This window comes from Galeopterus variegatus, unplaced genomic scaffold (genome assembly GCF_000696425.1).
Source record: "Galeopterus variegatus unplaced genomic scaffold, G_variegatus-3.0.2 Scaffold141, whole genome shotgun sequence".
Lineage (NCBI taxonomy): Eukaryota > Metazoa > Chordata > Mammalia > Dermoptera > Cynocephalidae > Galeopterus > Galeopterus variegatus.
In genome coordinates this window covers 491,002-506,440 of record NW_007726252.1, presented here as the reverse complement: position 1 = coordinate 506,440, position 15,439 = coordinate 491,002, and positions in this window count along the sequence as shown.

Genomic DNA, 15,439 nt, shown 5'->3' with positions numbered 1-15,439 from the left:
TGTAGACTAGATCCTTGCGTCAGTCCACATTCATTTTAGTTGTAGTGTAGACCGCAGCACATATCTTCTGTTTCACCATCACTCTAATTTAAGAAGCCCCTAAAGTTGGAGCTATTCTCACCAAGCATCTGGAGGTATTTATTAATTCTGACCTTTTCGTAAATGAGTGGTTTGTGTCTTGCTTTTCCTTTAAGACTTGACTTCTGAAAATGAGAGCTATGTAATCCAGCATTTCCCAACCTTCCTTGACTGTAGAATTTTTTTTTTTCTGTATTATCACAACATCCTATTGAACTCTAATTTAGGAAATGCTATATTAAATCATTAGATCCTAACAGCCTAAAGTTTATAGCGTAAATCTTATTTCTCCCTTTCTGACAACTCTGGCTGTTTGAAAGAAACTCTTAAACTTCTGACTCATCTCCAAACAAAATATCTTTAGTTGTTCATTCCATCCTCCAGATATGTCCTATTTTGTCAGTGTCACTCTTGAAATTCATTCACCAAGTGTATAGTGAGTATCTGAAACATGCCAAGTAATGTGCTATGTGCAGGGGATGTGGTCGCTTAGACTTTGATAATGCCAGTACTGGATGCACAGTCCAACTGGCTGTTCAGCAATGCTGTAATCTGATGGAGCACATCCATTTCATGAATGGGCTGGGAGTTAACCACAGTACTCATTACAAAACATCCATCCAAGTATGAAAACTAAGGCAAATGGCCAATGGATTGGAGAAAACCTCCTCCATCTTTATGTATGAGAGGAAGTAGGAATCAAAGTTGAATATTTGCTCTCAAGGACACAGTATAAAACTAGCCAGGAGAGCCGCAGAGCTAAAATGTGGCATTCTACAAAAATAATCACCAAGAACCCCAAATGGGGGGTCAGGGTCAAGCAAAGGGGCTGACTTCACAGATTGATGGTTTTCTGTGGCACTGGCACATGCTGCAAATATTTCAGATCTCTAGCTGGATACTCTCCTTGTTTGGGATATGACTCTTTTTGTGCATATATTTCAATAAGTTATGTGACTAACAGCTTATAATCCATAAGTTGGGTTTTGATATTATTACTCAAAACTGTTGGCTTTTAGCTTTCTTTTACAGAGACGATAAGTCATTGTCCCACAAACTGTATCTGATCCCTACAATTTTGTGTAGGTTTAGGGAAAAATTTCATCCCCTGGCTGCCAGCCTTGTTCTGATTATGCCAACTCAACCACATCTCCCTTGAGAATTCAGTCATTTCCAGTGCTTATATTTCTGTAGCTCCTTTTGTCATTGTTTTCAAAAGTTCATTATCATGCAATACGAAATGTCAGCTTATCCTGATGCCCCTGATGTGCTCTAATGACACTGATATTCAGTGTGACAGAGGAAGTTATCGATGACCTCCGAAGGTTATCATTGGGTCACGGAGCCAACTTTAAAAGGTGAAGGAGTTGGGCCGGCCTGGTGACGCACTGCTATAGTGTGCCGCTTGGGAAGCGCAGCGGCGCTCCCGCCGAGGGTTCGGATCCCACATACAGACCGGTTCCTGCTCACTGGCTGAGCGAAGTGCGGGAGCAACACCGAGGGCTGCGATTCCGTTGCCGGTCCCGGTCCGGTATGGGGGCGACACTGAGGGTCGCGATCCGTTGCCGGACACAGAAAAAGACAAAAAAAAAAAAAAGGTGAAGGAGCAAGTCAGGTAAAAGCTAAGTACTTTTTGGACTGGACAGCGTACAAGACATTGAAGTAAAAAAAAATAGAAATGCCAGATAGGTTGTGATTAGCAATAGTCCAACTCATATATGGTGGAAATCTTTCATTCTAGGCAGAACAAAACCCACACGTTAGTCTTAAAGGAGAACATTTAGAACATCTCAGTAAAACCACCTCTAATTGCTAATTCTGTGTTAGGCATATTCTCCTAGATTTTATAGAATTCCATGTGATTCATTTATCTAATTAATCATATTGAGCAAATAAGGTAATGGATGTTCTGGGAAGAACAAAACATGGTCTCTGACCTTAAGGAACCTCTATAAGAGGAGAGAAGACAGACAAAAATAACTCTACAGTGTAATACTGGAACTTGCAATGAGAAGGTACAAATAAAGCACTGAGAAAATAGAAATGAGGGAATGATTTACTTTGAGCTAACTTAGATGATATCTTACTTGACCTCCTAGCAGCATTTGACAGTTGATCACACCTTGTTTCATTTTTGAAGCACTTTCTTCCCTGGTCACCACACCCTCCTACCTCAGCCTCTTTCTCAGTTCCCTTTGATTATTCTCTTTTGACTTTTAAATGTTGAAATGTCCCAGGGCTCAGGCTTTGGTCCTCTTTCTCTAGCTATGCTTAGTACATGAGCTCATTCCATGGTTTTTAATACCGTTTATGTGTTATCTCCAATATTAACTTCTCCCATGGACCCTAAACTATACCCAACCACCTACTTGACATCCCTCTCAGAGTGTAATCATTCAAGGTTTTTTTTGATCGAAGCAGAACTCGACTTCCCCCCAGACCTGTACCTCTCCCTTTCTGTCCCATCTTAATAAATGCTACACAGTCCCAAAACCTAGGAGTCATATTTAATTCCTGTCTTCCCTTCTCACCTATACCATACCCATCAGCAAGTCCTGACGAATCTACCTTAAAAAATATCTCAAATATAGCTACTACTTACTGCCTTCACTGTTACCACTAAAGTCTAAACAAACAATTGTCTTTTACGTGGACTACTACAGTAGCCTCTTATCTGGTCTCTCTGCTTCTATTCTTGCTCCCCTTCAGTTTTCAAAGTACAGTGTGTTTCCTAAAGCATAAATGACATCATGGCAGTTCCTTGATCAAAACATTCCAGAGTGTCTTTCCATCCCACTTAAAATGGTATAAACTCCTTACCATGTTCTGCTTCATCTGGTCCCTGCATCTGACATCTGTCACTCTCTACCTCAGCTACTTTATTATACCTACACTGGCCTTGCCCATCTTGTCCCTTGAATAGGTCAAGATCATCCTCCCTCCAGGGGGCCTGCACTCAATACCCTCTTTCCCTGGAACTTTGTTTGCCTGGCTCATTTCCTTTATCCAGTAGTCTGCTTATATGTCACCCTTTCATAGAGGCATTTCCTGACCACCTGATCTAAAATCATACTCCAGTCCTACTCCCAGCCCCATCTGACTCTATCACTCTTCTAGTCCCTTCATTGCATTCTACCTCCTCTTCACAGTACATCTCACGCCTTGAAAGTATGTATTTGTTTATGGCTGTATGACTAACAGTTATTGAATGTTTACAGTGTTTCAGGCACTGTTCTAAGTGCTTTTCAAATATTAATTTTTTAAGTTAATAGTTACTAATATTACCCCCATGAAGAAACTGAGGCACAGGACAATTAAGTAACTATTCCAGCACCATGAGGTAAGTGATAGAGCCAGGACTTAAACCCAGGCAGAATGTATCCGGAATCTACACTCTTACTCACTTCCTGCAGCTACCTTGGCTTATTTTTGGTTTAACAATAGACTATAAGTTCCATGAGGGCAAGAACATTCTTTTCTTTATCCTCATTCCTCAAACCATGCCTGGTACATCACAGGGGCATTTTGAATATTTGTTGAATGAATAAGTTTTCATAACTTCTGAGTAGGTTAGGAAAAGCTTCACTGAAGAAGTGGCTCTTGAGCTGGAGCTTGAAGAAAGGGTAAAATTGGGGAAAGAGAAGAAAAGTGAGCAACAGTAACCTAGTCAGAGCCACGTGAACAAAAGCTCAGAGGGAAGGTTGTCCAATTGGCTTGGTACCTAAGTCACCTGTAGGAGAGAAGGAAAGGAAAGACAGGAAAGGTATATTCTGACAAGATTGTAGAAAGCCTTGAGTCCTAGGCTAAGGATATGAGATTTTATTTGATAGCAATAAGAGCCACTAAATATTTTTAGTAGTTAGATCATATGTTCAGATCAAACTTGTAAGGTGCTGACTCTGGCAACAGTGTGTAGAGAAGTTTTAGAACAGACTTTGTCTGGGATACCAATAAGAAAGCTACCATAATTGGCTGAGCCAGTGGTTTTCCAACCTTTTTAAGCAGCAGAACGCTTTCTTTAATAAAAACTTACTCAAACATCCAGTAAAACAGGTCAAAGCGGAGCTTCTTTGGTTGAAGCAGGGTGGCTGGCTCAAAAGCCGATGTGCCATTGTCTCCCCCTGTCTGCTACACCAGCCCTTCAGGACCCTGCTCTGTGTTCCTCAGCTGACAAAACACCTCCAGCCTGGACCTGTTGGTAATAAAGTTTGATGAATTTCAAACTAAGAGCAAGATAGTGTTGAGAGTGGAAAGGGACATTGAAGAGAAAATAAAGGAAGAATCAACTGAACAATATGGGAGACTTGGAAGGAAGAAGTCAAAGATGATGAAAAATCTATGAAATTGGGAAAATAGTTACCCAAATAATTTAGTTGGGGGAAACAGATGATGTGTTTAGTTTTCATCCAAGATTAAGTACTCAGACTTGAGGCATTAAGACAGGCACTGGTTCTCAATGGTGCCTGCACATCCTGATCACCAGTGGAGTTGTTTTCATATTCCTGTACCCCACTCCACCCTCTGCAGTTGGCTCTATCAGTTTGGGCAGGTACCAGGTATAGAAATTTGTTTAACATTCCATAAGTGATTCTGATTTGCATTCCCAGTTGATTCACTACTAAAAGGTCCTTGGTATAGAATCATCAGTGAGTGTTGAAAATGTGAGGCTGCAGCTCCTGAGAGATTTCAGGCCTGGAAATAGTGTGGTAGTCATCCACCTGAAGACGTGAGTTGGAACCAAGAGTCTGGCATGGAATCAAATCAGTCGCTGTGCCAATAGTTTTCACATCTGTCCACCTCCCTCCATCCTCACTGGCTTCTCCCCTCTATTTTTTCTCCAATTCTCTTCCTCTTCTTCAGGATCCAGCATACTATACCACTTTCAGCTTCTCAAAAGCATGAAGCTTTCTTTTATTACAAACTCTTGCCTCTACTATTTCTTGTCCCTGGAATATCTCCTCTCTCCTATCACTTGCTTTTGTTTGCTAATTCCTACTCATCTTTTCTCTCAGCTCCTCAGGAATTTCCAACTGGGCATCCCCTTCCTGGTGGGGTTGCCAGATGTAATGGATAAAATATACAGGACACCCAGTTGAAGTCGATTGTCAGATAAACAAGAAATAATTTTTTAGTATAAGTATATCCCATATATTTGGGGTATACTCAACTAAAAAAAATTTGTCATTTGTCTGAAATTCAACTTTAACTGGATGTTCTATATTTTATCTGGAAACCTAAATACTTAACTAGATTTGGTTACACCCTCCCCTAGCTCATTCCCATTTGTGTTAATTGCTCCATATCTGTGTTTCCTGGTGAGCTGTAAGTTCTCTGAGAGCAGGGACTCGGTCTGCTTTGTTCACCGATGCCTCACTCAATGCATAAGCCCTCAATAAATATTTATTAAATGGGTGAAAACAATACGAGACTGTTGGAATTCCAGGGAGAGACCAGGACTGAAGATATTGTCTGGGAAGTTTTCTGCATGGAGGTGACTTTTTAAGGGGGTGGGGGGTGGGCACATAGCAAAGGTATAGAGTGAAAAAAGAAAACCTTGGGCTAACCTGAGGGGACTGTGCATGCTTGGGTGGCAAAAAGAGGAAGAGCAGATGCTGGAGACAATAGTGCTAAAGAAAGAATTCAAAGTACTCAGAAATCTAGAGAAATAACAGGGACCAGGCCTTTTGGATTTGGTAATGAAATACTTCGGGCCTTAAAGAGAACTGTTTTGTGTCTGATAACTGTCAGGTTGCTGATGACTCTTGAGAAATTTAGTGATGGGAAAAAAAAAAAAAAAAAAGGTAAGATTATAGCCAAGCCTTTAGCATGGTGGAGAGAAAATGTATATGTACACATTTATGTGTCAGGGAGACCTGCCTCAATGTGTTCACTGGTGAAAGGGAAAGGACCAGTGGAAAAAGAGTGATTGTCCCAGGGGAAGGGGTAATAGTTTGGGAAGAAGTTGTGGGGCTGGATTAAGAAAAGCAGAAGAAGGTTTCATGAGTAAGGAAGAGGATGTGAACAGTGATTATTACAGTCACTTCTGATAAGAGTGACTCTCTGGATAGTCTCAAAAAAAAGTCACATCATTCTTATTACTAAACATTATATACAGTGTTCACTCAAGAGTATAACTTGAATTTGAACATGGTTAAGGTTTCTTAGCTCAGAACTTCTCAAATTTTTTTTTTTTTTTCGTGACCGGTAAGGGGATCGCAACCCTTGGTGTGGTGTCACCTACACCGCCCTCAGCCAGTGAGTGCACCGGCCATTCCTATATAGGATCCAAACCCGCGGTGGGAGCGGCATTGCGCTCCCAGCACCGCACTCTCCCGAGTGCGCCATGGGATCGGCCCAAACTTCTCAAATTTTAACAGGTACAGGAATGACCATGTGGGGCTCTTGCAGATTTTGATGGATTAGGTAGGGAAGAACCTGAGATTCTGCATTTCCGACATACACCCAGGTGATACTGTTACTGCTGGTCTTAGATCTTCCCTTCTTGCTTACATGAAGCTTTATTCCCCCCTTCTTTTTTAAATGGTAGCTGAGTGTAAATGTCTTACATTTGGCTTAACATTGTAGTGAAAGCTATGTAAGAAAAATTGAACATTCTTTCTCCTGAAGTTAGCAAAAATGTGATTGAAATACTTCTCACATATGCATTCTAGTTTGCGGTAACTCAAAATGCTTATGTGTATCTCAAGTACTCATTCCCTCAGTAATAAGCAAGGAGTTATCTTTTGGAATTATCTTTTGAATTTGAAACTCTGTTGCTTTGGAATGTGAGAAAATAGAAAACTGCTTACAAGCAGAATGTGATTTTGATGAAATACTTCTGTGGTAAGTTGATCAGTTATTTATTTGAGGGATCCATTGTTGATTCAAAGGGACCTGAAAAATCTTAAAATATTTTGTGGGTATTATGATTCATTATTAATGGTTTAGAGATGCTTTAAAAATGTTTACACTTGGAGAATCAAGATGGCAGAATAGATGGTCCCCAGCATCATTCTCTCCCACAATCAACCAGTTTACAACTATTAAAAAGCAAAGACTGCAAAGCTGGGGCTGCTAGAGCTCAGGGGAAGAAGAGGAGAGACCTATGGAGTGCATGAAAGCAGGAGAAGCCACGATGAGAGAAAGAAGGGACCACTCTGACCATTTCAAGCCCCAACCACTTCAAGGCTGGCCCTGGTGGGCACATGGAGCAAGAGCTGGCAAAAGCCACATCTGTGCCCTTTGTGTGAAGTTACTTGGAGACTGCAGGGAAGAGGAGGGCCTTGGTGACCCCTAGGACAGCAAGACCACTAACTGTTCACGTGGACCTATGTAGGAATGAGGGGCCACAGACAACTGAAAAAAGGAGCCTCCAAAGGTTAGTGAGTCATCACGGAGGACCAACACATGGCCCATCCCATGGGAAGTATTTGGAGTGTAGGGGCTGGGGGAGATGGGCCACTGGGGGAACATTAGGGCACAGCATGGACAGCTGATCTGCCCTCCAATCAGCACAGGATAACTCAGTGGAGACTAGTCAGAAATATAGAACTACAGAGGGAGCAATTTGCGGAAAAGACTCAGGCCCAGACCAGAATTTCTACACAACTGAGGTGTATTGGACCTCACAAGACCGGGAAGTGCTTATGAGGTAAACAATTAAAACCTGAGCTGCACAAAAAGCCTTTCCCAGAAGCAAAGCTCAACTGCAGGGCTCAGGTGCTGGTCCTCACAAGAAGTTTCCCCATTTTAGAAGTAAGCAAAGGACAACAAATTAGTTCCAGTGCAGAGTTCAAGTGGTGGGGGTAGGTAATAGTCCAACACAGAACTTAAAGCACAAAAACCCCACAGATCAGAGGAAAAGTTCTGGTATTAACCAGTAAAGGCCTACCACCACCAAAGAACACCTATAAAACCTAAAAGAGCCAGAAGCCCCCTAGGCTCCTGAGCTGGGTGAGGGGAGCCTTAGGGCCTCAGCCATGCCCCCCCCCAACATCTGCATCCAGCCCAGCGATGACTGAGCTGCTGGCAGAAGCCCCTGGGCTCCTGAGCTGGGATGAGGGGGTTCCAAGGGCCTCAGCCATGCCCCCCAACCCCGATGTCCACATCTAGCCTGGTAATGACTGACCTGCCTCTGGAATCCCCCCAGGTCCCCATGCCAAGGAGGGACATGGCTGAGAGCCTCAGCCACACCCCCCAGACAACCAAGCCATTGCCAGAAACACCCCAGGCTCCTGAGCCAGAGTTGGGGGGGCTCCACCAGCCTCAGCCCCCCCACCTCTGTTCCCTCCCCTCCCCCTCCTCTGCAACATCTTAGAATGTAAAAAAATTTTTTAAGAAAAACCCCCTAATTAAAACTCATTATTGCTCAAAAAAAAAATAAATAAAATGTTTACACTTATGCTTTTTAACAGAAAACCACAATTTAATACAAGTGTGCTATTTACAAAATAACTGTAGGATCTGTTTTTAAAATTCCTAATTTAAAATATATAAACCATGATGAATGTCTTCCTTTTTCAGTCTCATCAGTTTATTTTTCACTTCATGTAAAATCACATTTGAAGATGATGTTAAAGTGAGAATTCACAGTCGGAATGGCCTGCCTATCATTTAACCATGTGGTAGATCCTACAGAAAGCAAAAGGCTCAAAGAGAGTCCAAGCAAAAATTTTGAAAAAGTTTATTGTAACCTGTAGCCAAAGGTCAAAATTTTCTTCCTTTGGAATTATTCTTTTTAATTTGTTTTTTAGTTTCAAATAGGTAGTACATGCACCAAATTCTAAAGTTTCCAAGAGTGAACAGTGAAAGTCTCTCTCCCCCCCCCCCTTTTTCCCTACCCCTCTCTCCCTCCCTCTCCTCCCTCCTGTGCCTCCTTTATGGAACTCCCTTCTGTTAACCAGTTTCTTGTGTATATTTCAGAGAGCTTCTAGGCATTTATAACACGTGTGTGTGTGCGTGTGTGCAAGTGCACACACACAGAAACCCCATTCGGATAGTGATATACTCACTGTTCTATAATTCCTTTTTTCACTTTATGTATTTTGGAGATTATTTCATATTAATGCACATACTCTGCCCTGTTCTTGTTGACAGCTGCATAAGTGGCTATGGTTTTCCATAATTTTTCCAAAATTTAAATTTTTTTCATAAAGTTACATGCAAATAAATATGTTTAGCATTTAGGACCATTAAGGAGGAGGAGTATCTGTGGATGCCTGCAGTGCAATTCAACATTCCTCTAAACTGTCTTCTTACACTTCCAAAGATCATATGGAAAGCTTTGAAGACCCTGCTAACTCTGTCCAGTCCCACAGTCCTATGAGCCCCTGCTGGGTTTCACAGGACACTATAACAGAGCTAGGAGAAGATACCATTCACTACTCATTGTCAGCAGATCTACCCATTAACATCATCAAGAAATGCTTCAAGGAACTAAATTTATATTCTAACACTTCCTTGCCTGTGGATGTACGTTAGGGCCGTTCAAAACCAATGCTAACATCTGCATACTTTCCAGAAGATTTCTAATGATGCAAACATAATCACCATGTATAAAAATGAAAATCCAGTGGGCATCTGGGAAACCCAACATAACCAAAATGGTTCTAGGGTTCAAAGTGGGGGTTTGAGCAGGCACCTCTTTTCCGTTTATCCAATCACTCATCTATTCAACACATGTTTTTAAACATTTACTAATGTTCCAGGCACAGTTCTAAGTACTAGAGACAAAACCAACCAGTCCTTATCGTCACTTTCTGTCATACCCCTCCCCTTTCTCCCTTTCTCATTCTCTCTATCTCTCTCTTTCTCTCATCAACCTGTAAATCTCCATGCTTTGCTCAGGGTTTTTACCACCCTGAATGCCTGTCCTTGTCTATATTCACCTGCTCATTTTCCAAATCTTTTTAAGTGTCTTTGTGCCCAGTAGGATTTGAAGTGCTTTGTGGGTGATCCATAAAACCAACTGAATTAAGGTCCTGCTCTTGGCAATAAGACTAAATTTTTTAAAGTAAACTTTTTTAGAGCAGTTTTATATTCACAGAAAAGTTGCAAAGATAGTACAGAGAGTTCCTATACACCTCTTACCCAGTTCCCCCTATTGCTAGCATCTTATATTACTATGGTCCATTTGTCACAATTAGTGAGCCAATATTGACAAATTATTATTAACTAAAGTCCATATTTTATTGATATCTTTAGTTTTTCTACTAGTTTCCTTCTTCTGTTCCACCATGTTGCATGAGGTTGTCATGTCTCCTTAATCTTCAGTGTTCTGGGACAATTTCTAGTTGTTTTTTCATGACATTTTGACAGATTTGAGGAGCACTAGGCAGGTGTTTTGTAGAATATCCCTTCATTCGAGTTTGATGCTTGTTTCGTGTTACACTGGGATTATGAGTTGTTAGGGGGAAGACCATAGAGGTGAAGCGCCCTTCTCATTACATCATAGCAGGGGTACATGCTATCCACATGGCATCACTGGCAAGGTCAACTTTGAACACCTGGCCAGGGTACTGTTTGCCAAGTTTCCCAACAGTGAAGTTACCTTTTTCTCATTTTCCTACTCTATTGTTTGGAAGCAATCACTAAATGCACCACTTCCTCCTCTCAAAGGAGCTGGGGTGGGATAGGGAGAATTAAACTCCACCTCCTTGAGGATAGTATTTATATAAATTATTTGAAATTCTTCTGTAAGGAAGATTTATTTCCTCTTCCCCATTTATTTATCTAGAAAGCCACTTATTTATATCAGTATGGAGTCTTACAGATGTTTAATGCTTTGGGTTATAATCTGATAGTAGGTTGTTTATTTCATTGCTCGAATTGTTCCTGCCTTGGCCATTGGGAGTTTTCAGGTTGGCTCCTGTGTCCCTTTGACATGCCCCCATCCTTTTGTTTTTTGAGTACATTTTAATTTCTGGCACTACTTGTATGAGGGTCCTTCAAAAAGTTTGTGGAAAAATAGAATTAAAAGATAATATGAATCTTTCCATGAACTTTTTGAAATACCCTCATATTCCTCACCCTGGCTGTAGAATCAGCCTTTTCTCCAAGGAACTCTGATTGCTTTTATTGGGGAGGCTTATTTTTAAATCCAGGCCTCAGCAGCACATACTCACCTGCTTACACACTCACTCAGTGAATATTTATTTAAATCTACTCTGATGCTAATCACTAAACCAGATGCTGGATGTACAGTTGGGAACAAAGCAAAGTCCCTGCCTTCAAAAGCTAACAATGTGGCTTGCGAGACAGACAATGAGCTAGTCTTAACAAAGAAATATATAATTACAACTCTGGTATCTTCTCTGAAGGGAAGGGACAAGGGGCTTCAATTAAAAATCACCCAAGTCAGGGGCCTGGTTTAGATCAGGTGGTTGGAGAAAGCCCCTATGAGTGGCTGACATTCAGATAGAAAGCTGAAAGATGAGAAAGAGCCAAACTTTTAAAGAGCAGAGGAAAGAGTATTTTCAAACTGCAGGTTAGTGTATCATGACTAGCTTTTTAAAAAAAGTAAAAATACCAGAAGTATTATCTCATAAAACATTTGTTCCCTATATGTAGGCATGTGTTGATATATTTACTGGTTCCTGATATAACATTTATTTATTAACTGGGATTATGGTCAAAAAAAGTTTGAAAACCACTGTTTAAAGCAGAAATAAGAGCAGATTAAAATATCTAAAAAGAGGGCCGGCCCGGTGGCGCACTGCTACAGTGCGCCGCTTGGGAAGCGCGGCAGCGCTCCCGCCGAGGGTTCGGATCCCACATACAGACCGGTTCCCGCTCACTGGCTGAGCGAGGCGAGGGAGCAGCACCGAGGGTTGCGATCCCATTGCCGGTCCCCGGTCAGGTGCGGGGGCAACACTGAGGGTTGCGATCCGTTGCCGGACACGGAAAAAGACAAAAAAAATAAAAATAAATAAAAATTAAAATAAATAAATAAATAAATATCTAAAAAGAGAAAAGGCTTTAACATGCTTGAGGATCTGAAAAGAGGCAAGTGCGCTTGTGAGGGACGACCACAGGATATGAGAAGCAGCCAAAAGATGGGAGGAGGCACGCAGCTGCCCTGCAGGGCCTAGGAGGCCCCGAGGGACTTAAATTAAGGAGTGATAGGAAGCCATTGGAAGGTGTTAAACAGTGAAGGATTGATGTTTGGAAAAGATCTTTTAGGTTACCACGTGGAGAATAGAAGGAGAGAGCAAAAGAGAAAGCAGGGGAGCTCTCGTGGTGGCCCAAGCAAGTCGAGTCCCTAGAATGAGTGGTTCACATTCCATTGTCTCGTTCTCCCAGCTGCTGGAACAATGCCTGGAACACTGCAGACCTTCAACATACATTTGTTGAATGAATAAACTACACAATTGCAGTAAGAATGGAGGGAAATGGATGAGTTAAGACATATTTGGAAAACAACAAGTCTTACTGATAGATTGGGTGTGGGGGAAATGGAGAGGGAAAGAGGGACCCCCCCTTACACGTCTAACCCGCTGTCCTCGTTCATGCTTTCTTTCACACTGTTGGACTACAGAGGGTAGTTATAGGGTTCTTTTAACTGTTTAGACTGTGTTTCTACCTCTGTGCTTAGTCATATTGGCCAGAAGTGGAAATAACAGAATTTTTTAAGAGAAACTGAGATTGAATTGAATTGCGAAAGCCAGTTTTTATCACAGATTTTCAAACCCATATGACTTTATAATCTTTGATGCCAAATCTCTGAACTTCTGTGAGAGTCAACCACCAGCTAATATAGATCCTCAGAGTGGTCCCTAAACTCCTTGGGATTCAACATTCTGACAGGGAGCTGGTGAGGTAATCATGTATGTGGCTAACTGGGTTCCAGAGAACCTACTCCCTCCTGGTTTTACATTATATTAAAAATAGTGGTAAAATCCTTTCTTGATGCTTCTTTTCTTGTACACTGCTGGTGCCTGAGATCTGCAGCTGGCTGCTTGCTCCCCTGCTGGTTTCCTCAGCAGGGTGCAGCTATCTCTTGTCACTGTGGTGGGACGTGGGAGAGGAGCAGCTTAGAGTGAGCCAAGATGGAGCAGAAAACTGAAGAAGCCAGACCTCAGGAGTAGAAAAATGTGAGTCCTCTATGGAAATTCAGATGGGCACCAGGGATGGGTGTGCTCCAGAAATGCTGATGGATTTTGAAGGATTAGTCATTTTGGTCAAATGGGTTTATGCTATTGATTGAGAAGCCAAAGCAACAAGCAAAGGTTGCTGGAAGTGGCATCAGCAGTGTTTTAACTGGTTAAGAATTTTGATGTGACAGAAAATCAAACTCCAACTGGCTTAAGCAAACCGAGGGATTGCATTGTCTCCTGAAAACTCTGGAGCTTGACCTGGAATTTATACCCTCTTGATGATACCAGCTCCATGTCCATTTTGTTCTTAAGTACTGCCTCTTCTGTGTGCTGGCTTCATCCTCAGACTGGCACTTCTCTTGGTGGCACAAATGGCTGAGGGAATTTTGAACTTTGTATTTTCTAATACACCATCTAGGAAAAAAGGGATTGTCCTCTCTGATGTTACAACAAAGGACTGGGGAAGCTTTTCCCCAGAAGCTCTAGCAAATGTTTCCTCAAACCTCATTGGTCTGAATAGGGCCATATGCCTACCCCTGAGCCAATCACCTGGCCAGATGATGAGTGCTCTGATTGGCGTAAGCACATTAAGGCGCATCCCGAGGAGCTGGCTACATCCACCTGCTAGAAAAAGGGAAAGAAGTGGGAGGATGTAGTTCCCTTAAAGCAAAATCTGGGTGCTGTGGCAGGAGAAGGGGAAAACAGGCTAGGGAGGCAGCCCATGAATATTTACTACATCAACATCAGTATTATTGTAATAAAGGCCAAACTGGAGGCAATGTAAATATAGATAAGAAAACTTTTGTGCAGAGCTCTAGCTCTTCCTGCTTCTAGCTAAGTCACTTACTCTTCAAGTCTCAATTTCTTCATCTGATACCTCAGGGAAGGTCAAATTCATGTATTAAAATATAGGTCATAAATGCCAAAAATATAAGGTTGTATATTCAAAAAAAAAAAAAAAAATATGAGGTACTATTTGATGTATTTTCTTAAAGTGCCAAATGTAGTCAGTCCTGTGGAAGCCAAGACTGAGCCCATGTTTCCACCTAGCAGGACAACAGGTGGAAGGAAGACTTCCCTGGCCACTGTGAGTGTCAGGCAAGTCAGGGCTTATCCCATGTCTTCATCAGAAGAAAGAAGTTTCACTGGTTCAGAACCAACCTTAAGAAGCAGGTGTTCAGGGCCGGGGTGTTCAAGTTTCAGCTTTGATTTTTCTATGAAATCGTTCAGGTTATTAAAATGTCAGGCCTATTCTCTTGTTTAAGAACTGGTTTCATTTCTAATGACACAGCACCATCATGCCATTCCTTGATTTAGTCATGAGAACCAAAACTAATGTGTGGCTAGTTTCATGTCATTTTTATAGCAGTTAGTACAGAGAACAACAGGCTTTTGTAAAAACAGATGTATTTGCTATCTATTTCTCTATCTGAAATAGGATTCAAAACCCTATTTCTGATATGGCTTGGCCCTCTGGTTTGGTCCTTGTGAGTGAGGCTCACACAAGGACAAGAACCTGGCTATTCTTCTCAGTGGGGAAATTTTTTATAAGAAAGGAGAATGCAACCTCCCAAACCTTGTGAGAATTGCAAGGGGATGTCAGAGAGAGACTTTTTTTCTCTTGAGAAGTTTCCCTTATCATTATTGTTTATTGTGAACACAGAGGAGGGTTCTTTATTTGACGAGCCTCTAAACTTCTTAAAGGGCCTGTGGTATTGCATGAGAATGTGAGCATATATTTAGTTTTTCTGGAAAAAGCATTGCCTTAATAATACTGGTGATACTCTCATAATGACAACACGGGCGGTCTCTTTACAAAGCCTTTATCATGTACAGTGTCTCTATAAGCAGCTTAAATAACGAATATTTACAAATGAAAAAACAGACGAATTTTCCATGGCTTCAAACAGAGAATGTTGTAGAATTTAATTAGAGTTCTGGGCTAACTTCTGTGTCACTGCTTGATCTCTCTGTGTCTGGGTTTCCTTGTGTATAAAATGCAAATAATAATAGTAATAAATACCTCATTGGATAGTAGTGAAGATTGTATAAACTAATGTATGTAAAGCGCTTAGAGCAGCACCTGGCCCACAGTTTGCATTCAGTAAATGTTAGTTTTAATTATCGTCATCTGCAGTACCAATTTTTCTCAGTTGCAAGTTCAATGTCCTTGCCTCTTTCACACACACACACACACACACACACACACACACACACACACACACAAAACCAATCTCCTCTCCCACCTGGCCTCCCACCCACCTCAG